The sequence below is a fragment of the Gadus morhua genome, unplaced genomic scaffold (genome assembly GCF_902167405.1).
Source record: "Gadus morhua unplaced genomic scaffold, gadMor3.0, whole genome shotgun sequence".
NCBI lineage: Eukaryota > Metazoa > Chordata > Actinopteri > Gadiformes > Gadidae > Gadus > Gadus morhua.
The window spans coordinates 385633-410960 of record NW_021964146.1 but is presented as its reverse complement, the minus strand read 5'-3'; the positions used below and the strand labels follow the sequence as shown (position 1 = coordinate 410960).

Genomic DNA, 25328 nt, shown 5'->3' with positions numbered 1-25328 from the left:
CCCTATCCCTCAACCCAGGGATCGCTCATAAAGGATCCGCTAGTCTGCTGAATGTTTTGTTTATTATTTTCATACTTTGAGTTGATGTAGCTGATGAGATTCATATTATCAAGTGGAAAAGTGTTTAATTGTTACATTTTTGGGCTGAATTAAGAAAAATAACTAGAACTGCAAGCAGTTATGCAGGGGTCCAAGAAGTGTGCATTTCGCCGGCACAACGCGACAAGAAATGTGCATTTCGCCGGCACAACCGCGAAGCATGTGTTCAAAACGCTACCCTGAACCTGTGGATACAAAGGATTTGACTGTGGTAGGAGTAGCGAGAAGTCAGTGTAGCGTTTTCGCGGCGAAAATTTGTAGAAGATATACAATTTTCTCGTTTATTGCGCCCCCTAATGGCGAAATTTTCCGAATTTTTTATCGAACGACATTAAGGCTAGCACCGACATGTGACTTAAATGTAGGCTTGATCCGATGTCTAATTTTGGTATTTTTTGAATTTTTGATTTCCACGTCAAATTTAGCTAATAAACAAATATTCAAAACTCTACCGTTTCGTCGTCGAAAGTCGGATCAAAAAACTGTCTGAGGGTTTCTTTGCGTGTGCGTCTGAAGATGCCGTGTGCAAAGTTTGGTGTTGATTGGTCGAGAAATGTGGGAGGGATAGCGAAAATACAGTTTTGCGGTTTTCGCGATTTTGCGAAAAAAAATTAATGACGCAAATGGGCGGGGCCTATGCCAAAAGATGCAGCAGACTCCAGTGAATAAGTGGGTACAAGTTTTTGACTGTGGGAGGTTCGGTGTGGGAGCTATAGCCCCAAACGTGTTTCTCCTTGGTATAGCGCCACCTAGAGGCCGGCATGTCTGGATTTGGTTATCTGAGTAGCGGTGCCGGACCTGGTTCTAGTCATGTAATTGGCGCGTGTGCACCGTTTACGGTTTGGGCTGTGGACCGACTTTCAAGGCGGGAAGTATAATAACTAGAACTGCAAGCAGTTATGCAGGGGTCCAAGAAGTGTGCATTTCGCCGGCACAAAGCGACAAGAAATGTGCGTTTCGCCGGCACAACGCGAAGCATGTGTTCAAAACGCTACCCTGAACCTGTGGATACAAAGGATTTGACTGTGGTAGGAGTAGCAAGAAGTCAGTGTGGCGTTTTCGCGGCGAAATTTTGTAGAAGATATACAATTTCCTCGTTTATTGCGCCCCCTAATGGCGTAATTATCCGAAATTTTTATCGTACAACATTAAGGTTGGCACCAACATGTGTGTACAATTTGGACTCGTTCCGATGTCTAATTTTGGATTTCCTTGGATTTTTGATTTTCCACGTCTAATTTAGCTCATAAACCAATATTCAAAACACTACCGTTTCGTCGTCGAAGGTCGGATCAAAAAACTGTCTCACGATTCCTTTGCGTGTGCGTCTGAAGATGTCGTGTGCAAAGTTTGGTGTCGATTGGTCAAGAAATGTGGGAGGAGTAGCGAAAAAACAGTTTTGCGGTTTTCGCGATTTTGTGAAAAAAAATTATAGACGCAAATGGGCGTGGCCTATGCCAAAAGATGCAGCAGACTCCAGTGCATCTCTGTGTACAAGTTTTTGGACTGTGGGAGGTTCGATGTGGGAGTTATAGCCCCAAACGCGTATTCCTTGGTATAGCGCCACCTAGGGACCGGCGTGTCTGGATTTTGTTATCTGAGTAGCGGTGCCGATTCTGGATCTAGTCATGCAATTGGCGCGTGTGCACCATTTACGGTTTGGGCTGTAGTTCCACTTTCACGGGGAGGTAGTATAATAACAAGAAGTGTGCATTTCGCCGGCACAACGCGACAAGAAATGTGCGTTTCGCCGGCACAACGCAAAGCATGTGTTCAAAACGCTACCCTGAACCTGTGGATACAAAGGAGTTGACTGTGGTAGGAGTAGCGAAAAGTCAGTGTAGCGTTTTCGCGGCGAAATTTTGTAGAAGATATACAATTTCCTCGTTTATTGCGCCCCCTAATGGCGAAATTTTCCGAAAGTTTTATCGAACGACATTATGGTTAGCACCAACATGTTGGACTTGATCCGATGTCTCATTTTGGATTTCTTTGGATTTTTGATATTCCACGTCTAATTTAGCTAATATACCAATATTCAAAACGCTACCGTTTCGTCGTCGAAGGTCTGATCAAAAATGTGTTTCGTGCATTCTTTGCGTGTGCGTCGGAAGATGTCGTTTGCAAAGTTTGGTGTCGATTGGTCAAGAAATGTGGGAGGAGTAGGGAAAAAACTGTTTTGCGGTTTTCGCGATTTTGCGAAAAAAAATTATAGACGCAAATGGGCGTGGCCTATGCCAAAAGATGCAGCAGACTCCAGTGAATAAGTGGGTACAAGGTTTTGAATTTGGGAGGTTCGGTGTGGGAGTTATAGCCCCAAACGCGTATTCCTTGGTATAGCGCCACCTAGTGGCCGGCGTGTCTGGATTTGGTCGTATGCTTAGAACTCAGGGACCTGGATCTAGTCATGCAATTGGCGTGTCGGCACCATTTACGGTTTGGGCTGTGGACCCACTTCTAGGGGGGAATAATAATAAACACTACAAAAACAATAGGGATCCAACCTGTTGGCTTGGACCCCTAACTAGAACTGCAAGCAGTTATGCAGGGGTCCAAGAAGTGTGCATTTCGCCGGCACAACGCGACAAGAAATGTGCGTTTCGCCGGCACAACGCGAAGCATGTGTTCAAAACGCTACCCTGAACCTGTGGATACAAAGGATTTGACTTTGGTAGGAGTAGCGAGAAGTCAGTCTAGCGTTTTCGCGGCGAAATTTTGTAGAAGATATACAATTTCCTCGTTTATTGCGCCCCCTAATGGCGAAATTTTCCGAAATTTTTATCGAACGACATTAAGGTTAGCACCAACATGTTTGTAAAATGTGGACTCGATCCGATGTCTAATTTTGGATTTCTTTGGATTTTTGATATTCCACGTCTAATTTAGCTCATAAACCAATATTCAAAACGCTACCGTTTCGTTATCGAAGGACGGATCAAAAAAGTGTTTCATGCATTCTTTGCGTGTGCGTCTGAAGATGTCGTGTGCAAAGTTTGGTGTCGATTGGTCAAGAAATGTGGGAGGAGTAGGGAAAAAACAGTTTTGCGGTTTTCGCGATTTTGCGAAAAAAAATTCTAGACGCAAATGGGCGTGGCCTATGCCAAAAGATGCAGCAGACTCCAGTGAACATGTGTGTACAAGGTTTTGAATGTGGGAGGTTCGGTGTGGGAGTTATAGCCCCAAACGCGTCTTTCCTTGGTATAGCGCCACCTAGTGGCCGGCGTGTCTGGATTTAATTATCTGAGTAGCGGTGCCGGACCTGGATCTAGTCATGCAATTGGCGTGTCGGCACCATTTACGGTTTGGGCTGTGGGCCCACTTTTAGCGCGGGAAGTATAATAACTAGAACTGCAAGCAGTTATGCAGGGGTCCAAGAAGTGTGCATTTCGCCGGCACAACGCGACAAGAAATGTGCGTTTCGCCGGCACAACGCGAAGCATGTGTTCAAAACGCTACCCTGAACCTGTGGATACAAAGGATTTGACTTTGGTAGGAGTAGCGAGAAGTCAGTCTAGCGTTTTCGCGGCGAAATTTTGTAGAAGATATACAATTTCCTCGTTTATTGCGCCCCCTAATGGCGAAATTTTCCGAAATTTTTATCGAACGACATTAAGGTTAGCACCAACATGTTTGTAAAATGTGGACTCGATCCGATGTCTAATTTTGGATTTCTTTGGATTTTTGATATTCCACGTCTAATTTAGCTCATAAACCAATATTCAAAACGCTACCGTTTCGTTATCGAAGGACGGATCAAAAAAGTGTTTCATGCATTCTTTGCGTGTGCGTCTGAAGATGTCGTGTGCAAAGTTTGGTGTCGATTGGTCAAGAAATGTGGGAGGAGTAGGGAAAAAACAGTTTTGCGGTTTTCGCGATTTTGCGAAAAAAAATTCTAGACGCAAATGGGCGTGGCCTATGCCAAAAGATGCAGCAGACTCCAGTGAACATGTGTGTACAAGGTTTTGAATGTGGGAGGTTCGGTGTGGGAGTTATAGCCCCAAACGCGTCTTTCCTTGGTATAGCGCCACCTAGTGGCCGGCGTGTCTGGATTTAATTATCTGAGTAGCGGTGCCGGACCTGGATCTAGTCATGCAATTGGCGTGTCGGCACCATTTACGGTTTGGGCTGTGGGCCCACTTTTAGCGCGGGAAGTATAATAATAATAATAAAAATCCTTACAAAAACAATAGGGATCCAATCCTGTTGGCTTGGACCCCTAATAACTAGAACTGCAAGCAGTTATGCAGGGGTCCAAGAAGTGTGCATTTCGCCGGCACAACGCGACAAGAAATGTGCATTTCGCCAGCACAACGCGAAGCAAGTATTCAAAACGCTACCGTGAACAACATGTGGATATGAAGGTTTTGACTGTGGGAGCTTCGGTGTGGGAGTTATAGCCTAAAACGCGTTTTCAGAACATTCCATTGGCCAAATAGGAGATAGACAATGTCGTCGTTTTTTGGCGCCGCCCTGTGGCGAAATTTTCCAAAGACAATTTTCCTTTGCCAAATAACTCCCGCCCATATTAATAATTCTTGGCCATATTTTCTATATAGACTCGGGTTTGCCCCTTGATGGTTTCCCTTGAGTTTGAAGAACATTCCTTTGGCCAATTAGAAGATATACAATTTCCTCGTTTATAGCGCCCCCTTAGGGCGTAATTTTCCGAATTTTTATTCGAACGTCGTTAAGGGTGGCGCTAACATGTGTGTTAAATTTGGACTCGATCCGATGTGTAATTTTGGATTTTTTTGGATTTTGGATTTTTCACGTCTAATTTAGCTAATAAACAAATATTAAAAACGATACCGTTTCGTCGTCGAAGGTCGGATCAAAAAATAAATTCAGCAATTATTTTCGTGTAGGTCTGAAGATGCCGTGTGCAAAGTTTTGTGTCAATTGGTCGAGAAATGTGGGAGGAGTAGCGAAAAAACAGTTTTGCGGTTTTCGCGATTTTGCGAAAAAAAATTCTAGACGCAAATGGGCGTGGCCTATGCCAAAAGATGCAGCAGACTCCAGTGCATCTGTGTGTACAAGTTTTTGGACTGTGGGAGGTTCGATGTGGGAGTTATAGCCCCAAACGCGTATTCCTTTGTATAGCGCCACCTAGGGACCGGCGTGTCTGGATTTTGTCGTCTGCGTAGTCCGAAGAGATCTGGATCTAGTCATGTAATCGGCGTGTGGGCACCATTTACGGTTTGGGCTGTGGTACCACTTTTAGGGGGGTAAGTATAATAATAATAATAGGAAGAAAAATCCTTACAAAAACAATAGGGATCCAACCTGTTGGCTTGGACCCCTAATAATAAAAATCCTTACAAAAACAATAGGGATCCAATCCTGTTGGCTTGGACCCCTAATAATAATAAGAACTAGAACTGCAAGCAGTTATGCAGGGGTCCAAGAAGTGTGCATTTCGCCGGCACAACGCGACAACAAATGTGCGTTTCGCCGGCACAACGCGAAGCATGTGTTCAAAACGCTACCCTGAACCTGTGGATACAAATGATTTGACTGTGGTAGGAGTAGCGAGAAGTCAGTGTAGCGTTTTCGCGGCGAAATTTTGTAGGAGATATACAATTTCCTCGTTTATGGGGCCCCCTAATGGCGAAATTTTCCGAATTTTTTATCGTACGACATTAAGATTAGCACCAATATGTGTGTAAAACTTGGAGTCGATCCGATGTGTAATTTTTAATTTTTTGGGATTTCGGATTTTCCACGTCTAATTTAGCTAATATACCAATATTCAAAACGCTACCCTTTCGTCGTCGAAGGTCGGATCAAAAAAGTAATGCAGGAATTATTTTCGTGTAGGTCTGAAGATGCCGTGTGCAAAGTTTGGTGTCGATTGGTCGAGAAATGTGGGAGGAGTAGCGAAAAAACAGTTTTGCGGTTTTCGCGATTTTGCGAAAAAAAATTCTAGACGCAAATGGGCGTGGCCTAGGCCAAAAGATGCAGCAGACTCCAGTGCATCTGTGGGTACATGTTTTTGGACTCTGGAAGGTTCGGTGTGGGAGTTATAGCCCCGAACGTGTTTTCCTAGGTATAGCGCCACCTAGTGGCCGGCATGTCTGGATTTTGGCGTCTGCGTAGTCCCCACGGATCTGGATCTAGTCATGCAATTGGCGTGTCGGCACCATTTACGGTTTGGGCTGCGGTACCACTTTCAAGGAGGTAAGTATAATAACTAGAACTGCAAGCAGTTATGCAGGGGTCCAAGAAGTGTGCATTTCGCCGGCACAACGCGACAAGAAATGTGCATTTCGCCGGCACAACGCGAAGCAAGTATTCAAAACGCTACCGTGAACAACATGTGGATACAAAGGTTTTGACTGTGGGAGCTTCGGTGTGGGAGTTATAGCCCAAAACGCGTTTTCAGAACATTCCATTGGCCAAATAGGAGATAGACAATGTCGTTGTTTTTTGGCGCCGCCCTGTGGCGAAATTTTTAATTTTCCAAAGACAATTTTCTTTTGCCAAATAACTCCCGCCCACATTAATAATTCTTGGCCATATTTTCTATATAGACTTGGGTTTGCCCCTTGATGGTTTCCCTTGAGTTCGAAGAACATTCCTTTGGCCAATTAGAAGATATACAATTTCCTCGTTTATTGCGCCCCCTAATGGCGAATTTTTCCGAATTTTTTATCGAACGACATTAAGGTTAGCACCAACATGTGTGTAAAATTTGGACTCGATCCGATGTCTCATTTTGGATTTCTTTGGATTTTTGCTATTCCACGTCTAATTTAGCTAATAAACCAATATTCCAAATGCTACCGTTTCGTCGTCGAAGGTCGGATCAAAAAAGTGTTTCATGCATTCTTTGCGTGAGTGTCTGAAGATGTCGTGTGCAAAGTTTGGTGTCGATTGGTCAAGAAATGTGGGAGGAGTAGGGAAAATACAGTTTTGCGGTTTTCGCGATTTTGCGAAAAAAAATTATAGACGCAAATGGGCGTGGCCTATGCCAAAAGATGCAGCAGACTCCAGTGAATATGTGCGTACAAGTTTTTGACTGTGGGAGGTTCGGTGTGGGAGTTATAGCCCCAAACGCGTATTCCTTGGTATAGCGCCACCTAGTGACCGGCATGTCTGGATTTTGTCGTCTGCGTAGTCCGAAGAGATCGGGATCTAGTCATGTAATTGGCGTGTGTGCACCATTTACGGTTTGGGCTGTGGTACCACTTTTAGGGGGGTAAGTATAATAATAATAGGAAGAAAAATCCTTACAAAAACAATAGGGATCCAACCTGTTGGCTTGGACCCCTAAAAATCCTTACAAAAACAATAGGGATCCAACCTGTTGGCTTGGACCCCTAATAAGAATGTATTCAGTGCACTCACTTTGTCTGGATGACAGAGCCATTCACAGAACTCATTATTTTGACCACACAGGGAGTGCAGCCAGCAAAGTGGGGGTGTATTCACACCTCTGGTTGCGGGAGAGAAGACACAAGGACTTCTAATTTCTTTGGTGTGTTTTTTCTTTCCACTACCCCACCCCTTGTGAAAGCCAAGCACACAGAGACTCAAATTCTTTTACAACTTTTATTTTTCACCCAGAATGGGTTTCATTGAAAAGGCAATGCATATAAAACACAAGTAAACAAGATCTGTTTAATTAAAAGCTCGCCCACCACAACAAGGTACAGATCTACAGGCGAGAACACGAGAGCATGAGACGAGAGACAAACATGTACTACCATTTGCAAACATTTAGTTAAACATGGAGCTGACAGACATGCACACATCAAAAGGAAAGGCACATATAAATAACATTAATAATAATGCAAAAATCTCAACAATTGAAGAACACACACTTGTACTTAAAGGGGTAGTTCGGAATTTTGGACATAGGGCCTGATTCCGAAGTGAGCATTGGTATTCTATATCACTGGAGACAGTTTTCAACACATTTCATTCAGTCCTTCTAGTTGCAGAGTTCGCTCGTGCTAGGCTAGCGCAAGTCAACGGGCAATGCTAGCCTGCTATTAAAAGCAGTCTTACCCACTCCACAGTACACCCGAGGTAAATCAATTATAACGACAGACTATACATCTAAATGTCTGTGTTGATAGAATAACGTTAGAAATAAAACTAACCATGCATCGCATGAATCATCGAGGGACTACTTTCTCAGCAGAAGCGGAATTCTACTATGCGCTGGTTAGGTTTGTAACCGAATCACGACAGAAGAACGTAAACAGAGAAGCGTGGGACAGAAGCGCAATTGAACGACTAGGCAACATGATGGTTCAGTGTGCTTTTAGAAATTGTAGAAATAAACGGTACAGATGGGCACCACAAAGTTTCCACCAATTTCCAGTGCGAGATCCAGAAAGGACTCAACTGTGGCTTGTTGCTGCTGGCTTTGACATCAAAACACCGGCTCGTACATGTACGGTTCGTTGGATACAACAAATTCCTCACAATCGTCTTCAAAAGCAGATGCATCGCTAACTCCTCCAAACGTGGCCATATCTTGTTAATTTAATACGCTTGTAGAATTCCTTCGTTCACTGTACTCTGCGTTTGTAGCAATGACAGCGGCAGGTAACCTAGGTATCAGTCCGCCGCTGCCGTAGCCTACGTACAGGAATATAAACACTGCTGCTGAGACCCCGCAATTCCCTCAAAATGCAATGCAATGCAAGGTTGGTTTTATTTCTAACATTATTCTATAAACAGACATTTAGATGTATAGTCTGTCGTTATAATTGATTTACCTCGGGTGTACTGTGGAGTGGGTAAGACTGTTTTTAATTGCAGGCTAGCATTGCCCGTTGACTTGCGCTAGCCTAGCACGAGCGAACTCTGCAACTAGAAGGACTGAATGAAATGTGTTGAAAACTGTCTCCAGTGATATAGAATACCAATGCTCACTTCGGAATCAGGCCCTATGTCCAAAATTCCGAACTACCCCTTTAAGATACAAGTCAACAATTGGCTTGTACAGGCTAAAGTGCAATAATGAACATGATTATCCAAAGACTCAGGTGACCAATCAACAAATAAAGGCTCAAGCTGTTCCTCCCTTTTGTGTTTTTTTGTGTTTTCTTTAGCAAACTTTTGTTAAAACTGAAGCAGACAAATACATACAAACATCACAAACACATGAAGCTGACAAAGACAAACAACATGCATGACAAAAACACAGATTATCTGAACATGAACAACCACTAAAGGGTATGTAAACTGATTGTGTTAGATTGGAACTGATTAAGGTTAAAAAGATTGGCCTTGATATTGAAAATAGACCAGAATGGATACTACAAAGTTTTTTATACGTTTTTTTGCATTTTTTTGAACGATATAAATAAATAGATAGTGCTTGCTGAAGCACTTTAATAACCCACACAAAGACAGAGACAAACACACACAAACAAGCCTCTTTCTCTCTCTTACAGATGGCACAGGAACAGTGGCATCACAGAGGTAAGTTATTCACACACACACACACACACACACACACACACACACACACACACACACACAGTCCTCCTTTCCAACTCTGCATCCACGACACTCTTAAAGAGTTCAAAGTTGTCATACACCACATTGTCGAAGCCAGGGGTAGTGGACTTCCTAGTGGATGGACAGTAGGAAAACATTTTCTGAATGCTTCCAGCCACTTTGTCCTTGAAAGGGTTGTACCTCTTCCACTGTCCACCACAGTTTGGCATGTGGCAAGCCCCACATGGCCTTGAGGACTTGTTAGGCATGAATGCCTTGACTGTTGGTGCAGGAGGGACAAAGCTCTGGCTGCAGGATGTCCCACGAAACAGGACGGAGGGCGCCTGTGGCTGTGCGGGGAAGACCTGCAGTATGGGTGCTGCCGACACAGGGGGTGGGCCGTAGGTCAACGCAGCGGGTGGCCTCGGCTGGAGGTGGGTAGGCGCAGAAGGCCTCGGCAGAATGGGGGTGAGCGCAGCAGGCTTCGGCCGGGTGGAGGACGACAACCCAGTGGGCTGAACGGGTCGGTTCGCGGGAGTCACAGGCTGTGGCTCATCAACAAATAATCTGGAAACATAAAATACACATGTGATCAGTATTGATATGACGTGTGTGCTATTTGCTTTCCACAGCCAACAGGTGAAACAAAGTGCTTATGACAACTTACCTCCGCTTCTCACCACGTCTCTTTCCAGCCTCGTGATAGATGAGCCGGTACTGGCCCTGAGGCCGGTCTGGCGGAGGGAGGGATGTTGGCAGCGCAGGAGCCTCCGGGAACGGTGCGTCCGACAGCACTTTCAGGTGAGGAGTCACCTTGTGGCCGAAGGAGCAGTCGCTCCTTCTGCCACTTCAGCAGCTCCTTCTGCTCTCCCTGCTGGCAGTACTGGAACAGCAGCCACACCAGCCAGCCGACATCATTCTCCACAAGCCACCTGAAGGTCTGACCGGCGTACTACCCGAACGTGATGACCAGCTGACCTTTCCACAGCTCAGCCCCCGACCTCTTGGCAGCCGCCTCTGCTGTCTTGAGATCCAGCCATTTAGGGTCAACAACAGTGCTGCTGCGGGCCTCTGCCACAGACCTTGCTGCCTCTGTACAGTACAGCCTGGCCTCTCCTTGCCGGTACAAAATGATGTTGGGGTACTGGTGTAGCTGTTGATGGCTGACCAGCGATGGTTTAGTGGCCAAGCTCTTCCCGCAGACATCACAGGTAAAGGTCTCCCTGGCGATGGCATGGATCTGGAATAACACTACTGTTTACCAGGTATGCAGCGCATCCCATGCAACAAGAGATTAACACGGTCGCCAAATTGCTTTATGTTACACTTACTCTCGCATCAGCTGTTGTCTAAACAGTCACATTTACCCAAATCAACACATATCCACATCAAATTGTCCAAGAAAACGTTTGCAGGTATGCGACGTATGCCCTTACTCATTGTAAACAGTGTCGTTAGCCGCGCCTAGCTATCGTTACAAAACACACATTAATCAGCTTATTATTTCAACGACCCCTGCGTACATATAGTCATGCCATACACCGTTGAAAAGCTTAGATTACCCCGATTAAAAGGAGACCACCCACGAGTAATATGGTTGCTCGCAGACAAAACGGCGATAGGTTGACTGAAGTCTACCCAGCAGCTAAAAACGCACCCTCTACGTCTTCCCTTTATACACAACGACCGTGTTATGACAAGGTCGAAATCTTTTCTCTTTCTACAAAATCGAAACAGCTTAATACAAACCTTAAAAAAAGGTCGAATTATTAACTAGCAAACGGTGAAGGGGATACAATTTACCTGAGTGAAACCACGTGCTGTAAGCTATTTTCTTTTTCAACTCGAGCTCATTGGCTGCAATAGAGTTCCGGGTGTTGACGTTGTTGGGGCGGGGAAATCGTGGGCACCACCATTTTGGCAGTATTCGATAGTATTGTTGGTTTATTTATTTTTTAACATTTTTTTGGTGAAGCACTGCTTCACCTGTAGTCTTATAGAAGCCTCCACTGCTCCAAACTCTATTTGTGAAACATGCAGACGGCCTAGTGACACTGCCAGCAGGCAGCAGCAAAGAGATGTAGCGACCTCGGTTTATTTCTTCAGCTTTCACATACACACAAACACGCACACAGGGTGCTTGGTCATTCTTTTGTTTTGTTTTTTCGTTGTCTGTTAAACCGCCACGTGGGGCGACGTGTCTGGGAACCTCGCCTCTTGGTCTGAGCATGTGTGGCCATCGCTTCTCGGCCTTTTGGCTAAGATCAAGTGTAGTATCTGTTCTTATCAGTTTAATATCTGATACGTCCCCTACCCGGGGACCATATATTGAATTGATTTTTGGAACTGGGAGATGGAAAAGGGGCTTGCCCCGTCCACTCCACGCATCGACCTGGTATTGCAGTACCTCCAGGACCGGTGCACCCCTCTCTCACTGTGAAAAACAAAACTAAACTCCTCCTGAGAGTACACCCGTCCGCCTGTAGACAATAAAGTGTCATTTACAATTCATAAACGCACGGTTTACAATTATTCCAACGATATTCTGTTGTTTAAGAAAGAAAAAAGGATTCTTTCTGTGGCGTGTCGATAACTCGGATCTCCAGGTTTCCTTTCGTTATGCTTCCATCTCGCTGATTTCAGATTCGCCTGTCATCGTGTGACCGGTGGTCTACAGTGTTTATTAAAGTCTAGACATCTCCGAATGCTTTGCAACCGTTCTCCACGGGAACACGCGTGGGCATCGTTCAGCCCACCTGAACGTGTTCAACTCATACTTACCTGGCAAGGGAGATACCATGATCAAGAAGGTGGTTCACCCATAGCGAGGCTCAGCCATTGCACTGAGGCTGTTGCTGACCCGTGCGAATTCCCCAAATGTGGGAATCTCGATTGCATAATTTCTGGTAGTGGGGGACTGCGTTCGCGCTCTCCCCTGATCATGTTGTTCTAAAGAATTAATAGCTATGAATGGCTTCATCGTGCTATATTGTAGTCCATACCATGTTTTGCATCGCTACGTTTCTTCAAAAGATCACGCAAACGATGACGCCCAAGCAGTGTAATGCATTGCGTTCAAATATGGAACTCTGAGTCTGGAATAACGCATTCATTCATTCATTCATTCATTCATTCATTCATTCATTCATTCATTCATTCATTCATTCATTTCTTTCATTCATTATGGATCCAATCATTGTTTCTGTACAAGTCCCGTCTCTGGCCATGGTAGAACTCTCACTCCTTACGTGCTCCTCTTGTATAAATACTAATATGGTCCCGACAATTCTTGGTTACGGCCATACCACCCTGAGCACGCCCGATCTCGTCTGATCTCGGAGGCTAAGCAGGGTCCGGCCTGGTTAGTACTTGGATGGGTGACCCCCTGGGAATGGCTGATGACCCCCCAAAGTCCCTATCCCTCAACCCAGGGATCGCTCATAAAGGATCCGCTAGTCTGCTGAATGTTTTGTTTATTATTTTCATACTTTGAGTTGATGTAGCTGATGAGATTCATATTATCAAGTGGAAAAGTGTTTAATTGTTACATTTTTGGGCTGAATTAAGAAAAATAATAAGAATGTATTCAGTGCACTCACTTTGTCTGGATGACAGAGCCATTCACAGAACTCATTATTTTGACCACACAGGGAGTGCAGCCAGCAAAGTGGGGGTGTATTCACACCTCTGGTTGCGGGAGAGAAGACACAAGGACTTCTAATTTCTTTGGTGTGTTTTTTCTTTCCACTACCCCACCCCTTGTGAAAGCCAAGCACACAGAGACTCAAATTCTTTTACAACTTTTATTTTTCACCCAGAATGGGTTTCATTGAAAAGGCAATGCATATAAAACACAAGTAAACAAGATCTGTTTAATTAAAAGCTCGCCCACCACAACAAGGTACAGATCTACAGGCGAGAACACGAGAGCATGAGACGAGAGACAAACATGTACTACCATTTGCAAACATTTAGTTAAACATGGAGCTGACAGACATGCACACATCAAAAGGAAAGGCACATATAAATAACATTAATAATAATGCAAAAATCTCAACAATTGAAGAACACACACTTGTACTTAAAGGGGTAGTTCGGAATTTTGGACATAGGGCCTGATTCCGAAGTGAGCATTGGTATTCTATATCACTGGAGACAGTTTTCAACACATTTCATTCAGTCCTTCTAGTTGCAGAGTTCGCTCGTGCTAGGCTAGCGCAAGTCAACGGGCAATGCTAGCCTGCTATTAAAAGCAGTCTTACCCACTCCACAGTACACCCGAGGTAAATCAATTATAACGACAGACTATACATCTAAATTAGAGATGCACCGATCAACCGGCCGCCGATTAAAAAAGCCGGTTTTGTATCCAATCGGCCACAATCGGTGACCTGCCGGTCACTGTCGTAATTTCCGGTTTTCGGCCGATCAAACTCACCCGCATGCGCGGTGCGTAGCAGCTCAAGGCGCCCAGAGCGCGGGAAGAAAAACATGTCGCTGATTTGGACTTATTTCACTGTGTGCCAGGACGACCCAAAACACGCTGTTTGTAATGCTTGCAAGTCAAAAATAAGCCGTGGGGGATCATGTTGCTAGGTACGCGTCCTGCGTCCCTGACGCATTCAAATCTGAAAGGACGCACTAAACTCACTATCCATGCGTCCCGGGGACGCATCTAATTTTCCCCATGAAAAACGATACATTGTGAACATTAAACAACTCGTGTTTAATCACAGTAACTGGCCAAAGAAACCTTCTTGTGAGCAGACCAGACAAGCACTGTTTCAACCCTCTGCGCATCTACTCGGCGCAGACGTGATCCCCTGTTCAAAGTATCGCGACATGCTAATTTAGCCGCTACCAAAACAACTAGCTCGTCACCGCTGATTTCATTTCAACAATTAAAAATACAAACTTCATAGTAAATAAACCCACGTTTCCACTGCTCGATGCTGTGCTCATTCGTGTCGATTATGTTGTAACGTTTAGGGGACGTGCTGTAATGAAATAAATGAAACATAATCCGGTGGTGGTGATGAAAACTACATTGAACGGCAGCCTACATATTGTTATGCCCAAACGGCGCCTGCGCATACATCGCGCTTCCAACGAGATCCCGTTTTTCTCGAGAAACAGGCAGAGAAGAGAGAACGCAAAAATACCACCAAAGAAAAAGATGAAACCTATTGCAGGTCAGCAAACTATTGCAGCTGCATTTTCTGTCCCCACTACCTCTGCACTCCTCCCTGACTCTGATCAGCCTAGAGAGAGTACCTCAACATTGCCTGTACCTACTTCTGCCTCCCCCTCTACTGAGCCTGATGAGCCCACTGCAGAAGAATTGCCTCAACCTTCTACATGTTCCTCCCAAAAAAAGCGAACTTTTCTGAAGCAGTGGCTCACCACATACAAATGGCTGCGCTTTTCAGATGACAATTTCATGTATTGAGTTTAACACTATTAATTTCATTTAAGAAATAGAATAATAATAAAAAAGAAACACATTTTTTAAACTGGGGAGTCGGGACCCATTGAATTTCTCAGGGACCCACCCAACTCGCCACCTGTGGGTCCCGGGGACTCACTACATTGAAAACCTATCAACATATTATATGATTATAATTATTTCTTAGAAAATCGGTATCGGAAAAACCGGTTTTGGCAGGTCAGACCTCCTTAAAAACCGGAAATCGGTATCGGCCAAGAATTTTGCAATCGGTGCATCTCTAATCTAAATGTCTGTGTTGATAGAATAACGTTAGAAATAAAACTAACCATGCATCGCATGAATCATCGAGGGACTACTTTCTCAGCAGAAGCGGAATTCTACTATGCGCTGGTTAGGTTTGTAACCGAATCACGACAGAAGAACGTAAACAGAGAAGCGTGGGACAGAAGCGCAATTGAACGACTAGGCAACATGATGGTTCAGTGTGCTTTTAGAAATTGTAGAAATAAACGGTACAGATGGGCACCACAAAGTTTCCACCAATTTCCAGTGCGAGATCCAGAAAGGACTCAACTGTGGCTTGTTGCTGCTGGCTTTGACATCAAAACACCGGCTCGTACATGTACGGTTCGTTGGATACAACAAATTCCTCATAATCGTCTTCAAAAGCAGATGCATCGCTAACTCCTCCAAACGTGGCCATATCTTGTTAATTTAATACGCTTGTAGAATTCCTTCGTTCACTGTACTCTGCGTTTGTAGCAATGACAGCGGCAGGTAACCTAGGTATCAGTCCGCCGCTGCCGTAGCCTACGTACAGGAATATAAACACTGCTGCTGAGACCCCGCAATTCCCTCAAAATGCAATGCAATGCAAGGTTGGTTTTATTTCTAACATTATTCTATAAACAGACATTTAGATGTATAGTCTGTCGTTATAATTGATTTACCTCGGGTGTACTGTGGAGTGGGTAAGACTGTTTTTAATTGCAGGCTAGCATTGCCCGTTGACTTGCGCTAGCCTAGCACGAGCGAACTCTGCAACTAGAAGGACTGAATGAAATGTGTTGAAAACTGTCTCCAGTGATATAGAAAACCAATGCTCACTTCGGAATCAGGCCCTATGTCCAAAATTCCAAACTACCCCTTTAAGATACAAGTCAACAATTGGCTTGTACAGGCTAAAGTGCAATAATGAACATGATTATCCAAAGACTCAGGTGACCAATCAACAAATAAAGGCTCAAGCTGTTCCTCCCTTTTGTGTTTTTTTGTGTTTTCTTTAGCAAACTTTTGTTAAAACTGAAGCAGACAAATACATACAAACATCACAAACACATGAAGCTGACAAAGACAAACAACATGCATGACAAAAACACAGATTATCTGAACATGAACAACCACTAAAGGGTATGTAAACTGATTGTGTTAGATTGGAACTGATTAAGGTTAAAAAGATTGGCCTTGATATTGAAAATAGACCAGAATGGATACTACAAAGTTTTTTATACGTTTTTTTGCATTTTTTTGAACGATATAAATAAATAGATAGTGCTTGCTGAAGCACTTTAATAACCCACACAAAGACAGAGACAAACACACACAAACAAGCCTCTTTCTCTCTCTTACAGATGGCACAGGAACAGTGGCATCACAGAGGTAAGTTATTCACAAACACACACACACACACACACACACACACACACACACACACACACACACACACACACACACACACACACACACACACACACACACACACACACACACACACACACACACACACACACACACACACACAGTCCTCCTTTCCAACTCTGCATCCACGACACTCTTAAAGAGTTCAAAGTTGTCATACACCACATTGTCGAAGCCAGGGGTAGTGGACTTCCTAGTGGATGGACAGTAGGAAAACATTTTCTGAATGCTTCCAGCCACTTTGTCCTTGAAAGGGTTGTACCTCTTCCACTGTCCACCACAGTTTGGCATGTGGCAAGCCCCACATGGCCTTGAGGACTTGTTAGGCATGAATGCCTTGACTGTTGGTGCAGGAGGGACAAAGCTCTGGCTGCAGGATGTCCCACGAAACAGGACGGAGGGCGCCTGTGGCTGTGCGGGGAAGACCTGCAGTATGGGTGCTGCCGACACAGGGGGTGGGCCGTAGGTCAACGCAGCGGGTGGCCTCGGCTGGAGGTGGGTAGGCGCAGAAGGCCTCGGCAGAATGGGGGTGAGCGCAGCAGGCTTCGGCCGGGTGGAGGACGACAACCCAGTGGGCTGAACGGGTCGGTTCGCGGGAGTCACAGGCTGTGGCTCATCAACAAATAATCTGGAAACATAAAATACACATGTGATCAGTATTGATATGACGTGTGTGCTATTTGCTTTCCACAGCCAACAGGTGAAACAAAGTGCTTATGACAACTTACCTCCGCTTCTCACCACGTCTCTTTCCAGCCTCGTGATAGATGAGCCGGTACTGGACCTGAGGCCGGTCTGGCGGAGGGAGGGATGTTGGCAGCGCAGGAGCCTCCGGGAACGGGGCGTCCGACAGCACTTTCAGGTGAGGAGTCACCTTGTGGCCGAAGGAGCAGTCGCTCCTTCTGCCACTTCAGCAGCTCCTTCTGCTCTCCCTGCTGGCAGTACTGGAACAGCAGCCACACCAGCCAGCCGACATCATTCTCCACAAGCCACCTGAAGGTCTGACCGGCGTACTACCCGAACGTGATGACCAGCTGACCTTTCCACAGCTCAGCCCCCGACCTCTTGGCAGCCGCCTCTGCTGTCTTGAGATCCAGCCATTTAGGGTCAACAACAGTGCTGCTGCGGGCCTCTGCCACAGACCTTGCTGCCTCTGTACAGTACAGCCTGGCCTCTCCTTGCCGGTACAAAATGATGTTGGGGTACTGGTGTAGCTGTTGATGGCTGACCAGCGATGGTTTAGTGGCCAAGCTCTTCCCGCAGACATCACAGGTAAAGGTCTCCCTGGCGATGGCATGGATCTGGAATAACACTACTGTTTACCAGGTATGCAGCGCATCCCATGCAACAAGAGATTAACACGGTCGCCAAATTGCTTTATGTTACACTTACTCTCGCATCAGCTGTTGTCTAAACAGTCACATTTACCCAAATCAACACATATCCACATCAAATTGTCCAAGAAAACGTTTGCAGGTATGCGACGTATGCCCTTACTCATTGTAAACAGTGTCGTTAGCCGCGCCTAGCTATCGTTACAAAACACACATTAATCAGCTTATTATTTCAACGACCCCTGCGTACATATAGTCATGCCATACACCGTTGAAAAGCTTAGATTACCCCGATTAAAAGGAGACCACCCACGAGTAATATGGTTGCTCGCAGACAAAACGGCGATAGGTTGACTGAAGTCTACCCAGCAGCTAAAAACGCACCCTCTACGTCTTCCCTTTATACACAACGACCGTGTTATGACAAGGTCGAAATCTTTTCTCTTTCTACAAAATCGAAACAGCTTAATACAAACCTTAAAAAAAGGTCGAATTATTAACTAGCAAACGGTGAAGGGGATACAATTTACCTGAGTGAAACCACGTGCTGTAAGCTATTTTCTTTTTCAACTCGAGCTCATTGGCTGCAATAGAGTTCCGGGTGTTGACGTTGTTGGGGCGGGGAAATCGTGGGCACCACCATTTTGGCAGTATTCGATAGTATTGTTGGTTTATTTATTTTTTAACATTTTTTTGGTGAAGCACTGCTTCACCTGTAGTCTTATAGAAGCCTCCACTGCTCCAAACTCTATTTGTGAAACATGCAGACGGCCTAGTGACACTGCCAGCAGGCAGCAGCAAAGAGATGTAGCGACCTCGGTTTATTTCTTCAGCTTTCACATACACACAAACACGCACACAGGGTGCTTGGTCATTCTTTTGTTTTGTTTTTTCGTTGTCTGTTAAACCGCCACGTGGGGCGACGTGTCTGGGAACCTCGCCTCTTGGTCTGAGCATGTGTGGCCATCGCTTCTCGGCCTTTTGGCTAAGATCAAGTGTAGTATCTGTTCTTATCAGTTTAATATCTGATACGTCCCCTACCCGGGGACCATATATTGAATTGATTTTTGGAACTGGGAGATGGAAAAGGGGCTTGCCCCGTCCACTCCACGCATCGACCTGGTATTGCAGTACCTCCAGGACCGGTGCACCCCTCTCTCACTGTGAAAAACAAAACTAAACTCCTCCTGAGAGTACACCCGTCCGCCTGTAGACAATAAAGTGTCATTTACAATTCATAAACGCACGGTTTACAATTATTCCAACGATATTCTGTTGTTTAAGAAAGAAAAAAGGATTCTTTCTGTGGCGTGTCGATAACTCGGATCTCCAGGTTTCCTTTCGTTATGCTTCCATCTCGCTGATTTCAGATTCGCCTGTCATCGTGTGACCGGTGGTCTACAGTGTTTATTAAAGTCTAGACATCTCCGAATGCTTTGCAACCGTTCTCCACGGGAACACGCGTGGGCATCGTTCAGCCCACCTGAACGTGTTCAACTCATACTTACCTGGCAAGGGAGATACCATGATCAAGAAGGTGGTTCACCCATAGCGAGGCTCAGCCATTGCACTGAGGCTGTTGCTGACCCGTGCGAATTCCCCAAATGTGGGAATCTCGATTGCATAATTTCTGGTAGTGGGGGACTGCGTTCGCGCTCTCCCCTGATCATGTTGTTCTAAGGAATTAATAGCTATGAATGGCTTCATCGTGCTATATTGTAGTCCATACCATGTTTTGCATCGCTACGTTTCTTCAAAAGATCACGCAAACGATGACGCCCAAGCAGTGTAATGCATTGCGTTCAAATATGGAACTCTGAGTCTGGAATAACGCATTCATTCATTCATTCATTCATTCATTCATTCATTCATTCATTCATTCATTCATTTCTTTCATTCATTATGGATCCAATCATTGTTTCTGTACAAGTCCCGTCTCTGGCCATGGTAGAACTCTCACTCCTTACGTGCTCCTCTTGTATAAATACTAATATGGTCCCGACAATTCTTGGTTACGGCCATACCACCCTGAGCACGCCCGATCTCGTCTGATCTCGGAGGCTAAGCAGGGTCCGGCCTGGTTAGTACTTGGATGGGTGACCCCCTGGGAATGGCTGATGACCCCCCAAAGTCCCTATCCCTCAACCCAGGGATCGCTCATAAAGGATCCGCTAGTCTGCTGAATGTTTTGTTTATTATTTTCATACTTTGAGTTGATGTAGCTGATGAGATTCATATTATCAAGTGGAAAAGTGTTTAATTGTTACATTTTTGGGCTGAATTAAGAAAAATAACTAGAACTGCAAGCAGTTATGCAGGGGTCCAAGAAGTGTGCATTTCGCCGGCACAACGCGACAAGAAATGTGCATTTCGCCGGCACAACCGCGAAGCATGTGTTCAAAACGCTACCCTGAACCTGTGGATACAAAGGATTTGACTGTGGTAGGAGTAGCGAGAAGTCAGTGTAGCGTTTTCGCGGCGAAAATTTGTAGAAGATATACAATTTTCTCGTTTATTGCGCCCCCTAATGGCGAAATTTTCCGAATTTTTTATCGAACGACATTAAGGCTAGCACCGACATGTGACTTAAATGTAGGCTTGATCCGATGTCTAATTTTGGTATTTTTTGAATTTTTGATTTCCACGTCAAATTTAGCTAATAAACAAATATTCAAAACTCTACCGTTTCGTCGTCGAAAGTCGGATCAAAAAACTGTCTGAGGGTTTCTTTGCGTGTGCGTCTGAAGATGCCGTGTGCAAAGTTTGGTGTTGATTGGTCGAGAAATGTGGGAGGGATAGCGAAAATACAGTTTTGCGGTTTTCGCGATTTTGCGAAAAAAAATTAATGACGCAAATGGGCGGGGCCTATGCCAAAAGATGCAGCAGACTCCAGTGAATAAGTGGGTACAAGTTTTTGACTGTGGGAGGTTCGGTGTGGGAGCTATAGCCCCAAACGTGTTTCTCCTTGGTATAGCGCCACCTAGAGGCCGGCATGTCTGGATTTGGTTATCTGAGTAGCGGTGCCGGACCTGGTTCTAGTCATGTAATTGGCGCGTGTGCACCGTTTACGGTTTGGGCTGTGGACCGACTTTCAAGGCGGGAAGTATAATAACTAGAACTGCAAGCAGTTATGCAGGGGTCCAAGAAGTGTGCATTTTGCCGGCACAACGCGACAAGAAATGTGCGTTTCGCCGGCACAACGCGAAGCAAGTATTCAAAACGCTACCGTGAACAACATGTGGATACAAAGGTTTTGACTGTCGGATCTTCGGTGTGGGAGTTATAGCCCAAAACGCGTTTTCAGAACATTCCATTGGCCAAATAGGAGATAGACAATGTCGTTGTTTTTTGGCGCCGCCCTGTGGCGAAATTTTTAATTTTCCAAAGACAATTTTCCTTTGCCAAATAACTCCCGCCCACATTAATAATTCTTGGCCATATTTTCTATATAGATTCGGGTTTGCCCCTTGATGGTTTCCCTTGAGTTTGAAGAACATTCCTTTGGCCAATTAGAAGATATACAATTTCCTCGTTTATTGCGCCCCCTAATGGCGAAATATTCCGAATTCTTTATTGAACGCCATTAAGGGTAGCACCGACATGTGTCTAAAATTTGGACTTGATCCGATGTCTAATTTTGGTATTTTCTGAATTTTTGCGTATCGACGTAAAACGTAGCTAATAAACAAATATTCAAAACGCTACCGTTTCGTAGTCGAAGGTCGGATCAAAAAGTGTTTGAGTTTTTCTCTTCGTGTTCGTCTGACGATGTCGTGTGCAAAGTTTGGTGTCGATTGGTCAAGAAATGTGGGAGGAGTAGGGAAAAAACATTTTTGCGGTTTTCGCGATTTTGCGAAAAAAAATTATAGACGCAAATGGGCGTGGCCTATGCCAAAAGATGCAGCAGACTCCAGTGAATATGTGCGTACAAGTTTTTGACTGTGGGAGGTTCGGTGTGGGAGTTATAGCCCCAAACGCGTATTCCTTGGTATAGCGCCACCTAGGGGCCGGCGTGTCTGGATTTTGTCGTCTGCGTAGTCCTCACGGACCTGGATCTAGTCATGCAATTGGCGTGTGTGCAACATTTACGGTTTGGGCTGTATTCCCACTTTTACGGGGGAATAATAATAGGAAAAATCCTTACAAAAACAATAGGGATCCAACCTGTTGGCTTGGACCCCTAATAACTAGAACTGCAAGCAGTTATGCAGGGGTCCAAGAAGTGTGCATTTCGCCGGCACAACGCGACAATAAATGTGCATTTCGCCGGCACAACGCAAAGCAAGTATTCATAAGGCTACCGTGAACAACATGTGGATATAGAGGTTTTGACTGTGGGAGCTTCGGTGTGGGAGTTATAGCCTAAAACGCGTTTTCAGAACATTCCATTGGCCAAATAGGAGATAGACAATGTCGTCGTTTTTTGGCGCCGCCCTGTGGCGACATTTTCCAAAGACAATTTTCCTTTGCCAAATAACTCCCGCCCACATTAATAATTCTTGGCCATATTTTCTATATAGACTCGGGTTTGCCCCTTGATGGTTCCCTTATAGTTTGAAGAACATTCCTCTGGCCAATTAGAAGATATACAATTTCCTCGTTTATTGCGCCCCCTAATGGCGAAAAATTCCGTTTTTTTTATTGAACGCCATTAAGGGTAACACCGACATGTGTCTAAAATTTGGACTTGATCCGATGTCTAATTTTGGTATTTTCTGAATTTTTGCGTATCGACGTAAAACGTAGCTAATAAACAAATGTTCAAAACGCTACCGTTTCGTAGTCGAAGGTCGGATCAAAAAGTGTTTGAGTTTTTCTTTTCGAGTTCGTCTGACGATGTCGTGTGCAAAGTTTGGTGTCGATTGGTCAAGAAATGTGGGAGAAGTAGGGCAAAAACAGTTTTCCAGTTTTCGCGATTTTGCGAAAAAAAATTATAGACGCAAATGGGCGTGGCCTATGCCAAAAGATGCAGCAGACTCCAGTGAATATGTGCGTACAAGTTTTTGACTGTGGGAGGTTCGGTGTGGGAGTTATAGCCCCAAACGCGTATTCCTTGGTATAGCGCCACCTAGGGGCCGGCGTGTCTGGATTTTGTCGTCTGCGTAGTCCTCACGGACCTGGATCTAGTCATGCAATTGGCGTGTGTGCAACATTTACGGTTTGGGCTGTATTCCCACTTTTACGGGGGAATAATAATAGGAAAAATCCTTACAAAAACAATAGGGATCCAACCTGTTGGCTTGGACCCCTAATAACTAGAACTGCAAGCAGTTATGCAGGGGTCCAAGAAGTGTGCATTTCGCCGGCACAACGCGACAATAAATGTGCATTTCGCCGGCACAACGCAAAGCAAGTATTCATAAGGCTACCGTGAACAACATGTGGATATAGAGGTTTTGACTGTGGGAGCTTCGGTGTGGGAGTTATAGCCTAAAACGCGTTTTCAGAACATTCCATTGGCCAAATAGGAGATAGACAATGTCGTCGTTTTTTGGCGCCGCCCTGTGGCGACATTTTCCAAAGACAATTTTCCTTTGCCAAATAACTCCCGCCCACATTAATAATTCTTGGCCATATTTTCTATATAGACTCGGGTTTGCCCCTTGATGGTTCCCTTATAGTTTGAAGAACATTCCTCTGGCCAATTAGAAGATATACAATTTCCTCGTTTATTGCGCCCCCTAATGGCGAAAAATTCCGTTTTTTTTATTGAACGCCATTAAGGGTAACACCGACATGTGTCTAAAATTTGGACTTGATCCGATGTCTAATTTTGGTATTTTCTGAATTTTTGCGTATCGACGTAAAACGTAGCTAATAAACAAATGTTCAAAACGCTACCGTTTCGTAGTCGAAGGTCGGATCAAAAAGTGTTTGAGTTTTTCTTTTCGAGTTCGTCTGACGATGTCGTGTGCAAAGTTTGGTGTCGATTGGTCAAGAAATGTGGGAGAAGTAGGGCAAAAACAGTTTTCCAGTTTTCGCGATTTTGCGAAAAAAAATTATAGACGCAAATGGGCGTGGCCTATGTCAAAAGTTGCAGCAGACTCCAGTGAATATGTGCGTACAAGTTTTTGAATGTGGGAGATTCGGTGCGGGAGTTATAGCCCCAAACGCGTCTGTCCTTGGTATAGCGCCACCTAGTGGCCGGCGTGTCTGGATTTGGTTATCTGAGTAGCGGTGCCGTACCTGGATCTAGTGATGCAATTGGCGCGTGTGCACCATTTACGGTTTGGGCTGTGGTACCACTTCTATGGCGGGAAGTATAAAAACTAGAACTGCAAGCAGTTATGCAGGGGTCCAAGAAGTGTGCATTTCGCCGGCACAACGCGAGAAGAAATGTGCATTTCGCCGGCACAACGCGAAGCAAGTATTCGAAACCATACCGTGAACAACATGTGGATATAAAGGTTTTGACTGTGGGAGCTTCTGTGTGGGAGTTATAGCCTAAAACGCGTTTTCAGAACATTCCATTGGCCAAATAGGAGATAGACAATGTCGTCGTTTTTTGGCGCCGCCCTGTTGGCGAAATTTTCCCAAGACAATTTTCCTTTGCCAAAAACTCCCGCCCACATTAATAATTCTTGGCCATATTTTCTATATAGATTCGGGTTTGCCCCTTGATGGTTTCCCTTGAGTTTGAAGAACATTCCTTTGGCCAATTAGAAGATATACAATTTCCTCGTTTATTGCGCCCCCTAATGGCGAAATATTCCGAATTCTTTATTGAACGCCATTAAGGGTAGCACCGACATGTGTCTAAAATTTGGACTTGATCCGATGTCTAATTTTGGTATTTTCTGAATTTTTGCGTATCGACGTAAAACGTAGCTAATAAAGCAATATTCAAAACGCTACCGTTTCGTAGTCGAAGGTCGGATCAAAAAAGTATATAGTTTTTCTTTTCGTGTGCGTCTGACGATGTCGTGTGCAAAGTTTGGTGTCGATTGGTCAAGAAATGTGGGCGGAGTAGGGAAAAAACAGTTTTGCGGTTTTCGCGATTTTGCGAAAAAAAATTATGGACGCAAATGGGCGTGGCCTATGCCAAAAGATGCATCAGACTCCAGTGAATCTGTGTGTTCAAGGTTTTGAATGTGGGAGGTTCGGTGTGGGAGTTATAGCCCCAAACGCGATTTTCTTGTTATAGCGCCACCTAGTGGCCGGCAGGTCTGGATTTTGTCGTCTGCTTAGTCCGAACAGATCTGGACCTAGTCATGCAATTTGCGTGTCGGCACCATTTACGGTTTGGGGTGTGGGCCCACTTTTAGGGGGGTAAGAATAATAATAATAGGAAT

At 44.8% G+C, this 25328-nt stretch overlaps 2 long non-coding RNA genes, 4 other non-coding genes and 2 pseudogenes across 6 annotated transcripts; 6 read left to right on the top strand and 2 right to left on the bottom strand.

Moving 5' to 3' along the window:
* Positions 1-9536: 9536 nt before the first annotated feature.
* LOC115539228 (uncharacterized) lies at positions 9537-11441 on the bottom strand. Its single transcript, XR_003975765.1, has 3 exons — positions 11359-11441; positions 10223-10795; positions 9537-10122 (listed from the first exon to the last, which is right to left on the bottom strand). It is a non-coding gene; the product is annotated as an uncharacterized LOC115539228 (long non-coding RNA).
* A 352-nt stretch (positions 11442-11793) lies between these two features.
* On the top strand, positions 11794-11984 carry LOC115539261 (U2 spliceosomal RNA). Its single transcript, XR_003975787.1, has one exon. It is a non-coding gene; the product is annotated as a U2 spliceosomal RNA (small nuclear RNA).
* Positions 11985-12328: 344 nt separating this feature from the next.
* Positions 12329-12493, top strand: LOC115539251 (U1 spliceosomal RNA). The gene has a single exon (XR_003975780.1). It is a non-coding gene; the product is annotated as a U1 spliceosomal RNA (small nuclear RNA).
* Positions 12494-12846: 353 nt separating this feature from the next.
* On the top strand, positions 12847-12960 carry LOC115539246 (uncharacterized; annotated as a pseudogene).
* A 3777-nt stretch (positions 12961-16737) lies between these two features.
* LOC115539240 (uncharacterized) lies at positions 16738-18649 on the bottom strand. Its single transcript, XR_003975775.1, has 3 exons — positions 18567-18649; positions 17431-18003; positions 16738-17330 (listed from the first exon to the last, which is right to left on the bottom strand). It is a non-coding gene; the product is annotated as an uncharacterized LOC115539240 (long non-coding RNA).
* Positions 18650-19001: 352 nt separating this feature from the next.
* Positions 19002-19192, top strand: LOC115539260 (U2 spliceosomal RNA). Its single transcript, XR_003975786.1, has one exon. It is a non-coding gene; the product is annotated as a U2 spliceosomal RNA (small nuclear RNA).
* A 344-nt stretch (positions 19193-19536) lies between these two features.
* LOC115539250 (U1 spliceosomal RNA) lies at positions 19537-19701 on the top strand. Its single transcript, XR_003975779.1, has one exon. It is a non-coding gene; the product is annotated as a U1 spliceosomal RNA (small nuclear RNA).
* Positions 19702-20046: 345 nt separating this feature from the next.
* On the top strand, positions 20047-20160 carry LOC115539245 (uncharacterized; annotated as a pseudogene).
* Positions 20161-25328: the final 5168 nt, after the last annotated feature.